We start from the raw sequence: 19,794 nt of genomic DNA, 5'->3' as shown, positions 1-19,794 counted from the left end.
GATGGAGAATATTGTAGGACCTTGAGAAGCCTAGGGCAGAAGTTGATACTTGAGCTAAGTATTGAAGGGAACCCATGATTCCAAGAGCAAGAAGTGAAATGAGTGATCATTTCAGGTATGGAGCATAGCTTTTGAAAGAGCATGGATATAAAAGGAAAATGCAGTATAGTATATAAGGAACTTCAAGTGGCTAGTTAGTAGAATTAGAGTGTAGGAAAGAGGTTAAACTATTTAAAAGTCTAGGACAACTCCATGGGACTCAATGCAAAAGGCTATCCACTATCATAGAAGGAACTGATGGAGTCTGAATGCAGATTGAAACACACCATTCTTCACTTTATTATCTCCATGAATTTTTCTATAGTGTAAACAATATGTGTCTTCTTTTATAACGTGATGAATATGGAAATATGTCATATAATAACACATGTATAAACTATATCATATTACCTACTATCTTTGTGAAGGGGTGAAAAGAAGAGAACATGGATCATGAAATGCCAGAAAACAAATTATTGAAAATTGTAACAACACATAATCTAGGGGGAAAAAATTTAAGAATTTAAAAAAGAAATCTAGAAAGGTAGGGATAGGGCAGGTTCTAAAAAGCCAAATGTAGGAATTCACGTTTAATCCTGGAGGCAATCAGTTGTGGCTATAGATCATTTGTTCATCTATCTATCTATCTATCTATCTATCTATCTATCTATCCATCATCTATCTATCTATCTATCTATCTATCCATCATCTATCTATCTATCTATCTATCTATCTATCTTTCCATTGATCTATGTATGTATGTATCTATTAATTTATCTATGTATCTGTTTATTTAACTATCTCTACTTATTTGGTCAGAAGAGAGAGATGGCATAATCAGATCTACATATAAGATAATTCTCTTCATTTACAACATGCTGTAGAAATGAAAAAAAGAACTAGAATTGGCAACTGATGTGTGAGGTGATTAGAGTAAAGAGTTATGGGCAACACTATAGTTGGGAACCTAGTGAACTTGGGTGTCTAAAAGGATAGTATTACTCTCAGAAGTAATATAGAAGCTAAGAAGGGTAAATTTTTTATAGGGGTGGGGAAGAGAATGAGTTTTAATTTGAACATGCTGACTTTGCCATTGTAAACCTTAAAATTTCTTAGACTTATGAATGTTGGAAAATTCCCCATTGGGAAATTTCATACTTGAAAAAAAATTTCCTACTGATAGTAAAAACTCTATTGGAATATGAAACTCCTTGGCATGGGAGGATCCTTCTCCTCCCTACTTAAGACTACTTTAGGACAGAAACCTTTTGCTAAACAATGGAAAGGGCTTTGACCTATGCTTAAGCATAGAACAGGAAGCTCTTTATGTCATGATTGATTTTAGAATTGATACAATAGAGATACTTGGAATGACAGAACCAGGTCTTGGAAACTACAATCTCCACCCTACTCAGAGTAACAGGATTTAGGAAGGGCTGCAGCAAAGATCAAGATTTAATTATTTGAGAATATGACCTTCAACAGACATGTGCAAAGGGGAGAGACCTCTGGGAGGTCCTGGGTTAAGCTAGAGCCACCATTGGCAGAGGGGAGAGATCCACAGTGATTGGTAGATGGGAGAAGTGAGGGGAGGGAACTTAGATTTTTGGCTTAAAGATAGCAGGGTCTGAGGACTGAAGGGGTGGTTGATGCTCTGAAGAAAAGGTGGTGGAGGTTGATGCTCTGGAGGAGGTCTGAGAGGAGAGAGGTCCTGGAGGGAGAGCTCTTGGAGAGGTATTGAAGGAGGCTGTGGAAGGAGAACTCAGGAGGAGTCAGGAGGAGAATTCTCTGGAAACATTTCTTGAAAGTAGGCCCTCTTGAAGGTGGAGCCTGAGGTTGGCATGAGAAGCCTTACCTAGAGAGATCTTGGGTGAGTGATAAAACCAACTGACTGATTTATTCATTCTTTTTCCTTTCTTCCTTTCTCTCTTTTTCTATTGATTAATCAGTGTATTATAAATCAAATTTCTCTAAAACCCAGTTGGCTTGGGCATATTCATAAATTGGGAATATATTCCCTGGCGACCATCTTATATTTATATAAAACCAAGACACAGTAGAAAACATATTTCAGTGGTCATAATTGTTATATATTTCCCTTGCTCCCAAACATTTTAATTATCACAGTTTATGGCTCCCACTCTCTTATCTACAACTATTTAACGCTCAAAAATATTTTAAATCTAACACCATGTTTATGGTACATCCATAGTAGTACATTCACAGTAGTTGCTAAGAATGTTAACTGATTATTGACACAATTAAATTACATAATTTAAGTAATTAAATACAAAGTGATTTCAAGGGAGAGAGTGCTAAAAAGTGGAGGCAGAGGAGGGAGGAGGCAGTGCTATGCAGGAATATGGAAACCCTAAGAAGCTGAAATGATTAGAGAGTAGATTCTAGATAGAGAGGGACCACCTGGGAAAAGAATGGAAGTGACAGATGGAATGTTCTGTTTGAGGAACAGCTCCTAAAGTTCAACTTGAAAAGGAAGTTCATGGAGAGGAGGATAATGAAATAAGCTTAGAATGGTAGGTGGAAGTCATATTTTACAGAACTTTAAAATGCCAGGCTCAGGATTTTATAATGTCATTATTCATAATAATTCTATTTCAATGAAATTTTCTTTTATTGCATATGGTTCTTTGTATAAGTCATTTTAGAATAATAATACTTATATAAACATACTAACATTGCATCATCTTAACTCTTTCATTTTGCCCAATAATAATATGACTCTTAGGGGGCAGCTTGATGGCTAAATCTAGCCTCAGACACTTTCTAGCTGGGTGACTCTGGGGAAGTCACTTAACCCCCATTGCTTAGCACTGACCAGTCTTCTGCCTTGGAACCAATATATAATATTGATTCTAAGATGGAAGGTAAGGATTTAAAAAATAATAATAATATGACTCTTGCTAGTTTTGTTTCTGGCTGATTTACATTAAGAGGAAAGTACTTTGTAAATCACAAATCCTTTTTGTTAGTTGTCATTACTGTTATCACTGCAGTTAACATTTCAAAAAATTCATAACTTGGTAAGCTTAAGGATAAAAAACTTCGTGACTAATGTGGTTGATCTGATTATAATCAGTGAGCTTTGACATCTAAAGATACGTTTACATAATCCAAAAATATGCTGACTAAACCGTTCTGCCACTTTTAATGGAAGGGTTCTCAACTGAACTGGATGTTCCTTTAAATTCTTTGCTTATTTTCTAACTTAAACATTTTTTGGGGAAAGAATTTAATAAATGGATTCCTAGTATCTCTATTTTCCAGATCCCATCTAGTATTTAATTTTAGTTGACTTTATCAAATCACTAAAAGTAAGAAATCTTTAAAATCCCTTAGCTGAAATTTCTCTCTTATTTTTTTTTTCAGGGGACTCAACACTTCTGGTTCCTTTTGATAAAAATACTTGCTTTTAAAAAATGGTTCAAACATTTTACAGAAAAAAATCAAGTGAAATTCACGATTAAATCATGAAGTCTACTTTTTCAGATGATATAAAAACAAATCATTAATAGAGTACAGACTAAATGTAAAGTAGCATCCTATAATAAGGTAAATATCAGTCCAAAATGTTTTATAAGTATGTGTATGAATCAAGAATATTTGGTGTTTAATTGTAATTTCATCAAACGTATTTTAGTTGAATTTAAAGGAAAAATGCCATTTATATTTAAACTCCCATCACTGATACAAAAAAAGATTCTCAGATTTAGGAAGGAAACAAAGAAGGAAGAAGGAAAGAAAGGGAGAAAGCAAGCAAGCAAGCAAATATTAGGCACCTGTTATATGCCAGGCTTTTGCAAACTACAAACCTAGTCTCTTTGAGTCCTTACAATACTGAAGATAAGGGTTATAATAATCTTCATTTTTATAGTTGAAGAAACTGAGGCAGAGAAAGGTTAAGTAATTTGCCCAGAGTCCCACAGTTAAATAAGTATCTGAGGCTCAATTTCCTGACTCTAGGCTAGTGTTGTAACAAATGAGTCATCTAGCTGTCTATATTGTCATTCATGACAAGGCTAGCTTCAGTGGCAAGGAAAGGTCAGAACTTTGATGGACTTTAACAAAAATAAGCTAACATAACTCTATTGTCCTTCTAATTTCCATTTTATTTATTATTTCAGTTTCAAAGTTGAATATAAGGACTTGGAAAAAACTTAAATATAAGATATCCCATGAACACTCCCAATTCCTCAATATGACAAATTATATTAAAAGTTATTTCAAGCTACCAACTGAAGAAATAAGATCCTAATTAAAGGACTAATGTGGATAGAGAGTGTTATCCACACTAGGGAACTGTCTAGATACCCAATTGTTGTCTGTGGGTATCTCAGCTCCCCTTTGTGAAAGAAAGACAAAGTTTACTTTCTCTCACTGGGACAGTACACACAAAAGCCTTGGAGACTAGATTTTAGGGAAAACAGTATCTCTATTTATTATAGATCAAGGTTAGGATATGAGGATTAAACAAAAAGGGTTTCCCTAACTCTAATTTCTTAACTCAAACCCAACCACATATATTCATCTCATGATGAATTCTTCTGTTTTTCCAAGCTACACTATCAGCTCCCCATTTCTAGCTAGATGTCACCCAAAAGCTGACTAAACTACCTGACTATAATCCTCAGACTTGGTTCAGTTATTTCTCCTAGAAGTTGTCTTCAAAATCTGCTAAGAGTGGACCCAAGATGGCTGAGTCCACTTCAGCTGGGTCTGACTCTGAGGAAAACCCTCAGAGCCAAGAGACAGGATCTCAAGATAAAACCTTCAGGCAAGTTATACACAGCAGGAATGATCTCATCTTCTTCAAATTGTTCTCCAGTTGAAGAGGAAACCCAAAGATGGTTTGAAGGTTTCCCTTCTTCCACAAAACAGGTGGAAATAGACCAGCCTCGAGAGAAGTAGCTCCTTCCTTCCTAGCTCAGGTCCAGAAGAGGCAGTTGTTCCTTCAAACTCCTTCCTCCTTAGCTCACTACATTCTAGAACACACTCCAGGGTTCCTTAAGCCAAAAATTAAGCTCAGCACTTTTGGAGACAATTTCCACTTCTCTTAAACTTACTCCCACTAAAATTTAACTCTCTATAATCTCATTCCTACACTGTTGATGTTTTTGTAAAAAATAAAATGTTTAAATCCTATACATTTTGCAATTGCTAGAGATATTAATTTTTAACAAAAAGATTACAACAGGAAAAAGTCACCAAACCAAACTCTCTCTTCCATAAATTCATATTTCTTGGGAGTTATGAACTTTCTTTGATAGCCATTTGCCTGGACTTCATAGAAAAAATATGTCTAGGAAGTTTGTAAACTCAGAGAACCTTGGATTATTTAGATATTATGCATTGAAATACTTCTCAAAAGAAAGGCTTAGTTATTTTCAGGCATGTGTAAAATTTAAGGATTCTTCCTGTGATTTCTGACCATAAATGTCTCACTGTCAATAGTTTCTAACATGGTCAAAAAAATAGTCGAGATCCAGTGGTGAAGGAATGAATAGGGGAAAAGATACTCTTTTACAATGGATTGGAGAGCAATATACAGTTAAGGTTGATGGTCACCTTCCAGGAAAGCATAACAGTTATTATGAAGCAATTTAAATTCAAAGCAATGATCAGACTGTTCAAAGTAGAAAATCAGCAGGCAATTGTATGTGTATTTCTTTATACAATTTAAATAGCTGGAAAAGACATTACAATGAAATTCTTTTATGATGTTGAGAGGCAGGGGAAAGAGAATCAAAAAGAATAATATAGCCTTTATGAACTCTGCATATTAAACTTTTTGTCTATATAGTGTTATTTCAAAAATCATAGAATTCCATCTTTTCAATGGATGACTAATTCAACCCCTTAATTCCACTATCACTCTTCTTCCATAGATAACATAATGGCAAATGATCATTCAAATTCAGCTAATATTTTGCCAGTGCTGGAGAACTTAGTACCAATGGAAGTATTTAAAATATTTTAAAAATATTTTTGGAAAGCTCTAATTATTAAATTATTTCCTTATGTTCTACTAGAATCTATTTCTCTATAGCTTCTACTCCTGGTATTTTCCCAGACTCTTAATTCTCAACTACTCAAAATGTCCTTTCTGTTGTCAAATCTTTTCATTTCTACATTTGCAACACATTTCTTTAATATATCTTTCTACTCACACAGTGCCACCCTAAGGCTGGCCCTCATCACATAAGAATTCGACTTGCTTTCCCCAAATAAAGTTTCTCCTCACTCCATTCTCGGTTCAGCTGCTAACATGAATTTTCTAAAGAATATACCTGAGTAAGGAGACTCCATTATTCTTAATATATAACTCCGATAACTTCGAGTAGCTCCCTATATCCTCCAGGGTCAAATATGAATTTTGCTAGAATTTAAAACACTCCACAACATTGACTCTTCCTAATTTCTATTATTCTTTCTTACTCCTCTCCAACATCTCTATGATCCAATTGTACTAGCTTTCTTATTGTTCCTCGAGCACAGTTCTACATCTTTGATTTTCATTCCTTTTCAATGGTTTTGCCACATATCTCCATGCCTAGACTGTTCTCCCATATTAACTGATTTTCCTGGCTTCATTCATTTCCTGGACTTAGCTCCAATCCACCTTCTGTAGGAGGCTTTTCTCTTCCTTCTCCCCTTGTCCCTTCCTTTGAGAATACCTTCTGCTTACATCATATATATTTCATCTGTGTATAATTATTTTCAGGTTACCACCCTATTACAATGTGAATACCTTGAAAGCAGGGATTGTTTTTTTTTGTTTTGTTTTGTTTTTCTAATTTTTTTTGTATCTCTAACACTTAGCACAATGTTTTTGTATTATTAATACAGCACTGACACTATGCTAAGTGTTAGGGATACACAATTTTGAGACCTTAAGAAGTAGTCTTATTTAATTAGTTAGGGAGTAGTCAGAGATAAAAAATTATAATAGTTCTGCCTTTTGAGGCCAAGCATTTTAAATCCAAAGCCTCTTCTACAAGACAATTAAAAAAAGACTTTGAAACAAAGATTATGCGCCACATCCTTTCAAGTGTTTTTTTTTTCTATGCTTAAAAGTCTTCCTTCAACAGCTTTCATTTGACATGATTCCATAAACTCATACCACGTTGATTTTGCACTTCTCAAAATCTCAGAACAGGTCACAATCCCACAGACGTGGTTTGACCAGGAGAGCAAAGCTTGATTTCAGCAACATTTTTCTTAAATGTTGACTATTATCTTAGATGCTTACTTTTGAGCTAGATACTGGCTGAGATATAAATCTTCAGGATAAGATGGTATATTTCCTCAAGGAGTTTATGATATAATAGAGAGATCTAAAAATATACAAGTAACACTGATATAAAATATTGTTCAATGTTTAGCCCAAAGCAAATACTAAGTGATGTCTAAGAAAGAAAGAATCCCAATTGACAGGAAATGGATCTGTGAAAAAATTTTATTAGGTATGTACTGCATGCCATGCACTATGCTCCATAATAGGAATACAAATAGAAAAAAAAGAAAATATTTTTTGCTTTCAAAGTTCTTTGAGAGCAGAAAGATGGTATGTTGGATAAACAGAAAGTTCTAAGTTCAAATCTAGCCTCAGACACTGAGTAACCCTGGGAAAGTCACTTAATCTTTGCTTGCCTTAGTTACCTCATTTCAAAAATGGAGATAACACCTATTCCCCAGGGTTATTGGGAGGATCTAATGAGAGTAATTTTAAAGTGCTTTCAATGTCTAGAACACAATAAACACTATATAATTTTTTTCCTTCTCCTTATTTATTATTGGCAAAGCTAGAAAAATGTTACATTCCAGGCAAAGGGGATAACATATATTGTACAAAGATTTGTAAGTGGGACAATACTAGACTCACATGGGATAGTGGATAGCCATTATAATTGGGTCAGACTGTAAAGGGAAGCTTGCTAGTAGTTTAGTGACTCAGGGGAACTTATATCAACAAGAATTTATCTGTTGTTCAGTCATACTTAACTCTTCATGACCTCAATTGGGGTTTTCTTGGCTAATTGTGGTTTGCCATTTCCTTCTCTAGCATGAGGAATGGGGGCAAATAGGTTTAAATGACATGCCAGGGTCACACAGTCAGGAAGTGTCTGAGGCTAGATTTGAACTCCTAAACACGAGTTTTCCTGACTTCAGGTCTGATACTATCCACTGTACCCCCTAATGGCCAGCCCCACTTTAATTCTGGTCTTAGGTGTTTCTGTTTCTGAAGCCATTGACTTGATTGGAGAGAGGAGAAGGGAGAAGTCAGGAATTATTAGGAAATGCCATTTGGAAACTAATTGTAATACTGATCCCTTATAGGGAGGTAATGTCACATTAAGGCTAGAAAGATGAGACAACAGGATTGTGGCTCTAGTACAACACCACTTAGTGGGTTATGCAGTATATTGCATTTCTGTGCTGATTAATTGATACAATGATAATATTATCTTTCTAAAGATTTAGAAAAGATACCACTTAAATCATTGAATGTTGAAAGCACATGGGGAGGGGTCACAAGTTTTATAAGTGTCATACAATTAAGAATGAGAATGAGAAAAGTAAATAGATTAAGGCAAGTGATATGTCCAGATAGCTTCATTTTGTAAAGTAGAGAATAAGGGACAAGAAGGGAGAATAAAAGAGAGGAAAAGAAGAGAGAGTAAAGGAGGAAGGAGATAATATAAAAAGAAGAAAATGATGAAGAGGAAGAGAGAACAAGTGAAGGAAGATAGGGAAAATGAGAGAATTATAGAGGTTGAGAGAGGGAGAGAAAGAAAAGTATTATAGTGACAAGATTAAATCAATACCATTTTATTTCACTATTCACATAAGCAAAGAATCCATTTGTAATGCATGATTGGTCATTGCAATACTCCTTTAATTTTATAGACCTAAACTCAATAAGTAGTTGAAAACGACAAAAAAGATGTTGCTAAATTTGTTCTAAAGGTCTAATGCTGTCTAACTGACCACAATGAAAGCTCTCTGAGGTGCCATTACTTCTGAAATGTTTCACTGAAATGGTTTCACCACATTGTTCACATTCTGTCATATGTTTGGCTTAGTGCCCAGAATTACAGGAGATCCCTTAGCCCTGTGAAAATCTCATTTGCATTAATTCTGGATGTGCCATAAATTAATCATTTAAATGTTCCATAAATGAGTCACTCAAAGTATGTTAAAACTCTTTAACAAACCATTTTCTTCCTTACTTGTTCATAAAATTAACTAAATTGAAAACACTTTACCCCTAAATTATCATGCTATTATAAGAAATGGAACCTTGGTAAACATTTCCAAAGTTATAACCTTCTTCCTAAACCTCCTCTTGATATCCTTATTTGTTTGATGATAGCGTCCTTCTCTCTTACACAGACTTGAAACCTTAAGAGTCATATTTCTCTTAATATAATATAATCCCTAACCAAACTTCTTTAATACATTTATTATCTTCTAATTTTCATGGCATTTGAATAAATAGAATATATTATTTTTCATTTTTGAATCATACTGCCAGTATTTTTGCCCTGTACACAATAGATACTTAATATTTTTGGATATGATGGTAGATAGAGAAGGAAATCCAATAACTGCCTCAAATCTTATGTCTCATAATAATTCATAGAAACATTACACATAGTAGCAACATATGATATTCTCTGGTCACTGACAAATCCAAATGTATTTTAGACATTAAACCTGATTTGGACTCATAAAATTTATTCAGAAATCTTAGACTACTGTCACCATAATAAAATTTAAATATACTATACAAGAGTATTTCTTTGATATCCAACAAATTATACAGTAAAAGAAATTAAACCTAAAGTATATGCTATATGATGGATTCACATGACTAACTTCATTTAAAGGTAAGCCATAATAATCAAAAGCAGAAAAGGTTATATTTAAGAGAAAACAACTAAAGGATAATAGAATTTAAAGTAGAAATGATGTGTCTAAATTTCAATGAGAGAAAAGTGGCAAATGCCCTGTTTTATGAATAACCTTCGTTAAATAAACAATATTTCTATCTTGAAAGAAGTCTATTGAAACACCATAGGTAAAATCCCATCGTAACATGTATCAAGGGGATTATCCTTTCATTTTGCTAGCATTGAATTCTGAAAAGTAGACTCAACAGTAAAATCAGATTATTATGAGTTAATATTGTAGTACAGTATTTTTACATTTTTCTAGCTACATGGAATGTCAACAGTCCCTTACATATATATGTGATAAATAACATTTCTAGCTCATATGTAGTTAAAGCAGCTAATTTCCTAAAATGCATTTAATTAACACACTACATTTCTAAATATATGTACTAATTTGAAGGCATGGTTTTTGAGACACTAGGTTGTTTTCTTTGAATTTACTTGAATAAAGAGAATTCTCAATGTATCACTGCACACAAAATGAACTATTTTCTTTTTGAAATTTTCTAGCTTAAAGCAGAGATATTTTAAATTATGGCTCAAAAATCACATTAAGTTGAGAAAGTCCTTTCTAAACTCTTACCCGTTTTAGTGAAACTCGAGTAACTTGTTTGTTAACATATCCATAAATCTTGAACTGGAAAAGAAGTTGCCACTATACTGTGTCCTTCTTATAAAGAGTCCAAGGAAAAAGTGAATGCCATAGAAGTCCAGGGGTACCATTAACCACGTATTGATTGAATCAGTCACTGAAAAATAGAAATAACAACAAAATAATTCTACAATTAGCACAATTTATTTAGGTTAGATGTTTTCTTTATAATATTTAAAAACTAATTTCGATATAAGCCACAGCCTGTTCTCATATATTAACTTAGACACACACATATAATATTTATTATATATTATGTTGTTTATGATATCTATAATATATAAAACACATATATATAAGATTATCATAATATCTTAGAACAAATCCTTACCACAAACCTTCCACCTTACCACCTTCCTTACCACAAACTTTACTATTCTGAACTACAATACAAGAGGAGCTATTTTTTATATTTGTATGAGATGTTCTTTAAAACTTAAGGTATGCCCATTTTTATTGTCACTATTGGTTTAAATTAGGTTATTACTTTTTTCTGATAGAAAATTATTTTTAGATCACCAAATTTTAGAAGATTAGTCTACTGGAAATGAAAAACAGCCTGACAAACCTAAAAGCTGTAAACCCTTCATTTTCACAGTAAATGAATATATATATATATATACATATACATATTTTATTAATGTATTTATCTAAAGTATTTTGTTAAGTAAAAAGGAATCTATGACTGTCATATTTTATAGACTACTTGGTCATTACAGCCTTACTAATTAATATGGCCTCCCTTTTAAGGTAATTTCTCTATATTAAAATTTAATATTTTAACCTTTATATTTTTTGTTCTTAGTTATGGTATGATTGAGAAGAGGTGAAAGTACTTGGGGAAATGGAACACATAGAAGTGGAAGATTTAACAAAAAGGAAAAGTCAAAATAGAAACTAAGATTTATTTTATAAAAGTTCAGCTGGAGCCAGATAAGTTATTAAGTGATCCTTTCTGTAAGTCCAGAAATCCTCATTGAATCTAGTTAGACACATGGCATTTCCTTTGATCAGAGCCTTTGACTCTTTCACTCAAAATAAGTTCCCTGTGGAGCTTATTCTGATTTTTCCAGAGTTTTCTACTGTTAGAAACATATCGAGAATGCTGGATTCTGAGAATATTTGTTAATGAATGGAGAATCAAAAAAAGAATGACCGATAATTTTTAAAATTAATTTTATTTATTTAATTAATTAATTTAGAATATTTTTTCATGGTTACATGATTCATGTTCTTTCTCTCCCCTCTTCCCACCTCCCTCCCATTGCCAATGAGCAATTCCACTGGGTTTTCTATATAAAGACCAATAATTTTTAAAAAATCAAACAAACTGTGGAGGATGGGAAGGAAGTTAGTAGCCAGTATCATAGAAATCACCCATGTAAGATTTAGAATCAGTTTCTGGTTTGAAATCTAACATCTAAGGAGCCCTAAATTAGACTTTGCTATTCATTAATTCTTAGTATCTGTCTCTCCTTTATTCCTTTTCCTATTTTCTTTTATAACTATTCCTCTTGAGCACTGAATTTGGAGTCATTTGACTTGGGTTCAGACTCTAGGTTTCCTACTTGAAATCTGTGCCACCTTAAATAAATAAACTTCTTTAGATCTCAGTTATACTAGATCATCTCTGTGGTTCCTACCAGTTCTAATTCCAGTGATCTCTCTTAATTAGGATTTTCTAATAAGTAATGAGATAATATATGTGAAAGTGATTTGGTATATATTTATGTATGTAAATATGTATATGTAAAACATATATATTCTTATCTATGTGAAGAAAGCTCCATGCAAAGTTAACTTATAATAATATTGTTATATTCCTTCTCTATCCAAAAAAAGTGAAAACACTTTAATTTGATTAAAAGCATTTAGATGAAACCAAAAGCTAGTGTTATTTGTAATTCCAGGAATTCTAGTATCTCTGTGAATAAGAACATGGTATCTGTAACTTATTTTGTTTAAAAAAAGCCAGATCCTCAAGATTTCTTGATACTTCTTCAGCAGATATAATCTTGATGAAGAGGTCCTACTGCATGGGGTAAGGGGGCTAGAGGTCAAGAGGATAGTTATACTCTGAGGAAATTAATTATAGGAATAAAATATCCATATGCACACAAATACGCACAGCTGTAGTTGTACTAGCAAAAAGCAACAAAACTGGAAATTAAATAAGTGCCCATGGATTACTATGGTAAATGAATGTTACAGAATCTCATTGCCCCAAGGAATGAAATTATATGAAGTGATATTGGGTGAATAAAAGAGAACCTAAATAACAGTAAACAGATACCACATCATTGTAAATAGAGACAATACTAAAAGACAGCAGCACTCAAGTCACAATGAACAATGTTGGTATCAAATGACTAAAGTTAAAGCATAGTTTTTTCTTTCTCTTAACATTAGCAAACAACAACAAAAAATGGGAAGTGACAAGTACTATCACTCACAACCACTCTATTAGGCAGCTGTTGAACAGTTTTCAGGGTATGTACTTTGGAAAGGCATTGTTTCAGATTTCTGTAATGTTCAAACAAGACATGTCAATTAAGCAAAAGATAAAATAATGGGGATAAGACAAAGAAGCTCTTCTGACCAAGAATACTCAGTTTTGAAGATGTAAACAAATGCACTATCTCTATGAACCTGTGATATTTAACTAGATTTCATCAAAATAAATTAACTTTTGCTTTTTCGAAAACTAATAGTTTTATACACCTACATGCACACAAACAACTACAGGATCAAGAACTGAAAACATTTCTGAAATATTGTTAAGAAAAATGAATGAAAATATAAATTGCTAATTAAAAATCAATCCATGAAAAAAATTTTCTATACTGCCATCTGGACTTCATTCTCCCTAGATGAGTATTAAAAACTGTACCATTACAATAATTTTATTTTTAGAAAGAATCTATTGTATCTGGTTCTGAATATTTCCATTCACATTGTGGAAAGGAAACAAGACTGACAGTTTGTGGGGGAAGGGCCAACTGGGAGTGGCAGTTGGGTCTTGTGACTAGTACTTCCTTCCTGCCGGGTGGGACTTGCTGCCTGGTGTTGGAGGAGAGAGGAGCTTGTTCAGCCTGTCTGGAGTGGCATGCTCTTCTTGGTTCAGCCCGGGGATTCAGGCCCATTCATCTCTGGGGGTCAGACCTTGTTGCTTTCTGTGTACTACTAAGATTCTGAATTAGAACAACGAGAGTAGATGGGAGTGGGACAAACCCTCTGCCAGCCTCTGGGGCCTGGTCTCAGGTCTGAAGCTGAGAAAAAACTCCAATTTCAACTGCTTGTTAAACTTGATATTATTTGAATTCACAGTCAGATAAGAGGATTTATCATTTCTGGTCATAGAGGGAGCTGAACTTCAGTTCAATCATCAAGGCAAAACAGACCTTATTGGACTCCTGCTATTTTCTCTCAGCAGGGGGCATCTCCCTCCCTTGCCTCACCAAGCAATATTCCCTCTCTCCCCTCTCTCCTCCATATCCTGCTACAAACCTCCCATTATCCCCCTGTTTTCCAATCATCCCATTTCCTTTCCTAATAAATATTACAACGTACAGCAATAAACATGAATCAGTCACTGCAGTTTTATTAGGTATTTCTTACAAATAGTCTAAATAAAAATCAGGGACTTTTGATAAACTATATTTCTGTTTAAAAGTTAAGAAACAAGTGAATTGAATTTTTTTTTGGTTAAGGAACAGAAAGAATCGTCTTGCCAGTCTATTTGTACTGTTTATAATCCATTATAGACCTAAGAAATAAGAACACATGCATTTCAACTGTTGAATAAGAGAAAACAATTTTAGTTGATGAGGCAATGGAAACTGGGTATTCTTCGGCATGGGAACAAGGCAGGTTCATACAGGTCTCTAAGCAGTCAGTGCTGAGACAGGTAAGGCAGAGACTGATAGAAATGTAGAGACAGACAAGTAGGTAGATACTGATAAAAACATTTATTAAGTGCTTACTACATGTCTGTTGCTATACTAAGTTTGGGGGACATAAACATAAGTTTGCAAAACTGTACTTGCCCTCCATGAGCTTCCATCGTAGTACAATGGATAACATAGGAGTCAGGAAATCATGTTTGAATTTTATTTCAGACACTGACAGGCTGGGAATCTCTGAAAAAGATCTTTTAAACATATCTCTGTGTCTCTTTTTCTCATTTGTGAAGTGGGGATAATAACAGCATCTACCTCACAGAACTGAAACAAAAATCAAGTGACTAGAGGATGTTCCCAGAGTCTTAAGGCAGTTTTAGGCATTAATAAGATTAATAGTGCCCTAATATTTTAGACACTTCATATATATATACATATGTATATAACTGTATTTATTTTAAGTTTATTTAATTATATAGTGTTTTGTGATCCTGAAGGTTCTATATAAATGTTAGCTGTTATCATTACATTTTCTCAAGGGGAAGACAAAACATGCATGTTTATATGTTGCTTGATGTTTTACAATTTGCTTTATACATTTTATCTCAATGAATCCTCCTTGCAACCCTGAAAGGTAGGTATTAACATTAGATAGTGTTGCATATTGGATTGAGAGAAGATATTATTTGAGGATGGAACATTTGCATTCAAGTTCTGACACATACTAGCTATAGCTCCCTGGGTGAATCCCTTAGCTTCCCAATGTCCAGTGCAACTTTTAGACTATCAGTTATTTTCACAGTTGATTTTAACAGGAAATAAATGGATATTTACTAGTTAAATACATGGTATACACATAATGTATATATCTATGTATTTATCTATATACCTATACACACAGAAATACCACACACATATATAAAATGTAGTTGACCTTGGACCCAGGAATTTTGTTCAGTTATTTTGGTCATATCCAATTCTTTGTGACTTCATTTAGCATTTTATTGGCAGAGATACTGAAGTGGTTTGCCATCTTTCTCCAGTTCATTTGACAGATGAAGAAATGCAAGAACACAGGCTTGAGTGACTTTCCAAGGATTACACAACTAGTGTGCCTGAGGCCAGATTTGAACACAGGAAGATGCTTCTTTTTGACTTCAGGTTTGGCACTAAATTTACTGTGCTACTTAGAGCTAGGAATATCTTGGTTCAAATCCCATCTCTGGCACATATACGGAACTCGTCATTCCCCTTACTCCTCTCATTTACCAATTTTTTTTTTACCTTTCCTATTACCATTGTACTACATCGTCTTCCTAGTGCCTCAACCTTACAACCTAGGAGTTATTCTTGATATCTCACTATCTCTCATTCTCCTTATATCCAATCTGTTGCCATGACCTATTCATTTCACTTTTGCAAGTTCTCTCAAATGTTATATTGCCTTCTTTCCTCTGACTTGGCCACCACATTAGTTCAGCTCTTCATCTCCTCACACTTGGATGACTGCAAGATCCTGCTGGTGAGTCTGGATCTCTCAAATCTTTCCCTGCTCCAACCATCCTTCATTCAGTCAGTAATGTGGTTTTCCTAAAGCAGAGGTCTGATCCCATCATCCTTTTACGTAATAAACTCTGGTGGATCCTTGTTGCCTCAAAGAGCATTAAAAATGCTCTATTTGGCATTCAGAGTCCTTTATAATCTATCTTCCTCTTACCTTTCCAGTCTTCTTATACTTTACTTCCTGATGTGTACTCTTCAATAGAGTGACATTGGCTTCCTAGTGAAAGTTCACTCTCTTGGCTTTGAGCATTTTTCTACACCATCTACCAACCTCTCTGATTTTCTGTGGCCACCTCAAATCCAATCTTCAGTAGGAAGGCTATCTCAACTTCTCTTAATTCTAGTGCCTTTCTTCTGCTAATTATTTCCTATTTATGCTGTATACATAGATATATATATATATACAGCTTGCTCTGCATGTTGTCTTCCCCACAAGATTGTAAACTCCTTGCAGACAGAAACTATCTTTTACCTCTGTTGTATCCTAGGCTTATAAGGCACAGTACTTGGCACAAAGTAAGTATTTAATTATTTTAAGTTTATTTAATTAATTAATTTAGAATATTTCCCCATGGTTACATGATTCATGTTCCTTACCTCCCCTCCTCCAATACCCTCCTATAGCCAACAAGCAATTCCACTGGGTTTTACATGTGTCCTTGATCAAGACCTATTTCCATTTTATTGATATTTGCACTACGGTGATCATTTAGAGTCTACATTCCCAATCTTATCCCCCTCAACCCATGTGATCAAGGAGTTGCTTTTCTTCTGTGTTTCTACTCTCACAGTTCTTTCTCTGAATGTGAATAATGTTATTCATAAGTCCCTCAGAATTGTCCTGAGTCACTGTATTGCATTGGAGAAGTCCATTACATTCAATTGTACCACAGGGTATCAGTCTCTGTGTACAATGTTTTACTGGTTCTGCTCCTTTCACTCTGCATCAATTCCTGGAGGTCATTTCAGTTCATATGGAATTCTTCCAGTTTATTATTCTGTTGATCACAATAGTATCCCATCACCAACAGTTACCACAATTTGTTCAGCCATTCCCCAATCAAGGAACACCACCTCATTTTCCAAATTTTTGCCACCACAAAGAGTGCAGCTATGAATATTTTTGTGCAAGTCTTTTTCCTTTTAATCTCACAAAATAAGTATTTAATGCTGATTCATTAATATTGGTCATGTGACCCTTGGCAAATCACGTAATTTCTTAATACATTAGGTAATTAGGTAATAAGACCATAAATTACAGAGTAAGTACTAATCTACATTGACATAGGAAGTTTTACCTAGGACTTTCCTACACATAATTGAAATCAAAGATCTAAAAAGAATACACACACATAAGAACATAGCATATCCATATGTGTGTATTCTTTATAGATCTTTTATTTCATTTATATATGTATGTGAATATTCTTCCACAATTACACGGGTATACCATAATTGTTAGGCATGGAATCACAGTCATCTTATACTTCATGTCTTTATGGTTACACAATTTTTATATGTATTTGATCTGTCTGAACTTGCAATTTTATCAATGTAGGGAAATAAATCTATGAAAACTTCCTCAGCTAATGTGAATTGGCAAGTCCCAGCATGGTGAAAAAGAGTACAAATTCTGCAGGAAAGGTGCTGATATGGATTCAAACACATAAACCTAGAGACAGAGACAGACAGATAACCATTCAGATATTATGCATATAAATAAAATTCATACTTGTATTCTAATGTAGATCAACACTTTCTCTGTAGTTGCATCAATGTCAGAACTTGAAATCAAATATTTATTTATGGTTTCTATTCAGTTTGGCATATTGCTGCCTATATGTGTGTGTGTATATGTATATCAAAAGATCTTAACCAGGGGTTCATTAATTTCTTTTTAATTTTTAAATATTTTGATTACTGTTATCCAATATAATTGGTCTTCTATGTAATCTTTCTATTTTATATATTTTAAAATAGAATTCTGCAAGGGGTTCATCAGAAAGACAAATGAGTCCACCATACACAAAAATGATTAAGAACCCCTGATACAATATTGATACTCATATACTGATAGGTATAAAGCATGTCTATACAGATAGCCCTGTGCTTCTACTTTATTACATAGGACTTCAGTAAAGATGATTTATCTGTTTGTTTATAGAACTATAGCATTAGCAGAAGACAGCAATGCTATCATTTGAGTAATTAATGCTCTCCAGGGGACCTTTCAATTCATCTTACCCTGTAACAGATTCTGTAGAAACATGAGTCACAAAATCTACACCTCACACATACCTGGCACCGAACACCCTCCCCTCTGACTTATTCCTTTAGCACTGTGGTGATTGGAACAAAGAGTTAAGTAAAATAATTTGTGAAAAGCATCCAGATTATCTCAGTCTCAAGAGCTATAATAAGACATAACATATAGCTGTGTGGCCCAGCAGACAGTCTCTGAGACTGCCTTTGTAATTCCCTCTGACAGTGATGAAAGCTCAAAAGGAAGGAATATTAAGGAGGAATTACATAATACATTCAGCCAACCAATTGTTAGCTTGTTTGCTGTGAATTTAAACACTGCCACAGGCATCCGAAGGCTGGCAACACACACTGTGTAAAATGTCACTAGGCTTTGCTGTCTCTCTTGCTGTGCTCTACAGAGCAGAAAATTAATATGAGCACATTTAGGGGAGAAGGAATATTTGTACAAAAATACTTTTAAAATTTGCCTCCCCCCAAAGAAAGCAAATATAATACCCTGTGGTCACAATTATGATTTCTACGGAGCCCCTAGATAGACATGCATTCATTATATTAAACATGTTACAGATTCTAAATGATTTTAGAATAAGCTCCATATTTTTTGCTTAAAAAGTTCTTAAGACTTAAAAGGTGTAAACCTTAAGATTTCTTAGACTTTTAAATGTTGGAAATTTCGTGAAATTTCCAACATTTATAAGTCTAAGAAATTTTAAGGTTTACAAAGGTACACACAAACATAGACACAGAAAAACACACATTGATAGCCACACAGACATATTATTAAACAGTATCCATAATCTCAAATCTGTGCCTCTCTGCTACAATTTATTTTGTTTGGAAGAACTATTTGTCAGATTAATCTAGTTTCATCACAAATGTCTTTGACATGACATATAAAACTGATGCTGGAAGGAATTAAGAGTTATATAATAGAACTATTTTCAAGAAATTTTTCTTTCATTTTTGCAATCATGGGTTTTTTTGTGAACCTTATCTATAATCTAGTAATATTGTCAATATAATACAAGTGGCTCAGAGAATTTTCACCTAGGGTCATGGATCTTGAAACAGAAGGGAACTCAAATGCTTTTAGGTCCAACTCTCTTGCTTTACAGATGAAAACACTCTGAAAGATTCAGAGAAATTAAATCATTTGCCCAAAGTCACACAGGTAGTAAGCATCATCTAAGATCTGAATCCAAGTTCTGATTCCAAAGGCTGTGTTTTTTCTTTCAAACCAAATGCCCTTGTCTTTTCTAAGAACATCATAAATGCCTTCATTTGTTAAATAAACACCATCTTCATTTTGTTCATCTTTATAGATTACACTTCATCTTCTCACATTATCTAGGTGAAAACTAATGTACAAAGTGTAGGAGACTTTACAAAGTACTGTAGAATC

The 19,794-nt window shown here is 33.9% G+C and overlaps 1 protein-coding gene across 3 annotated transcripts in view; it reads right to left on the bottom strand.

Moving 5' to 3' along the window:
* Window positions 1-19,794, bottom strand: part of DLGAP1 (DLG associated protein 1) — a 1,166,486-nt gene that overhangs the window by 983,870 nt on the left and 162,822 nt on the right. For all 3 annotated transcript variants that reach the window (XM_001364232.4, XM_007487658.3, XM_056820788.1), the window contains exon 2: window positions 10,597-10,762. The gene's annotated coding sequence lies outside the window, so the exon portion shown is untranslated. The remainder of the gene's footprint in view (window positions 1-10,596; window positions 10,763-19,794) is intronic.

Source organism: Monodelphis domestica, chromosome 3 (assembly GCF_027887165.1).
Source record: "Monodelphis domestica isolate mMonDom1 chromosome 3, mMonDom1.pri, whole genome shotgun sequence".
NCBI lineage: Eukaryota > Metazoa > Chordata > Mammalia > Didelphimorphia > Didelphidae > Monodelphis > Monodelphis domestica.
The sequence above is the reverse complement of the archived record's forward strand: the minus strand, read 5'-3'. Positions and strand labels throughout refer to the sequence as shown.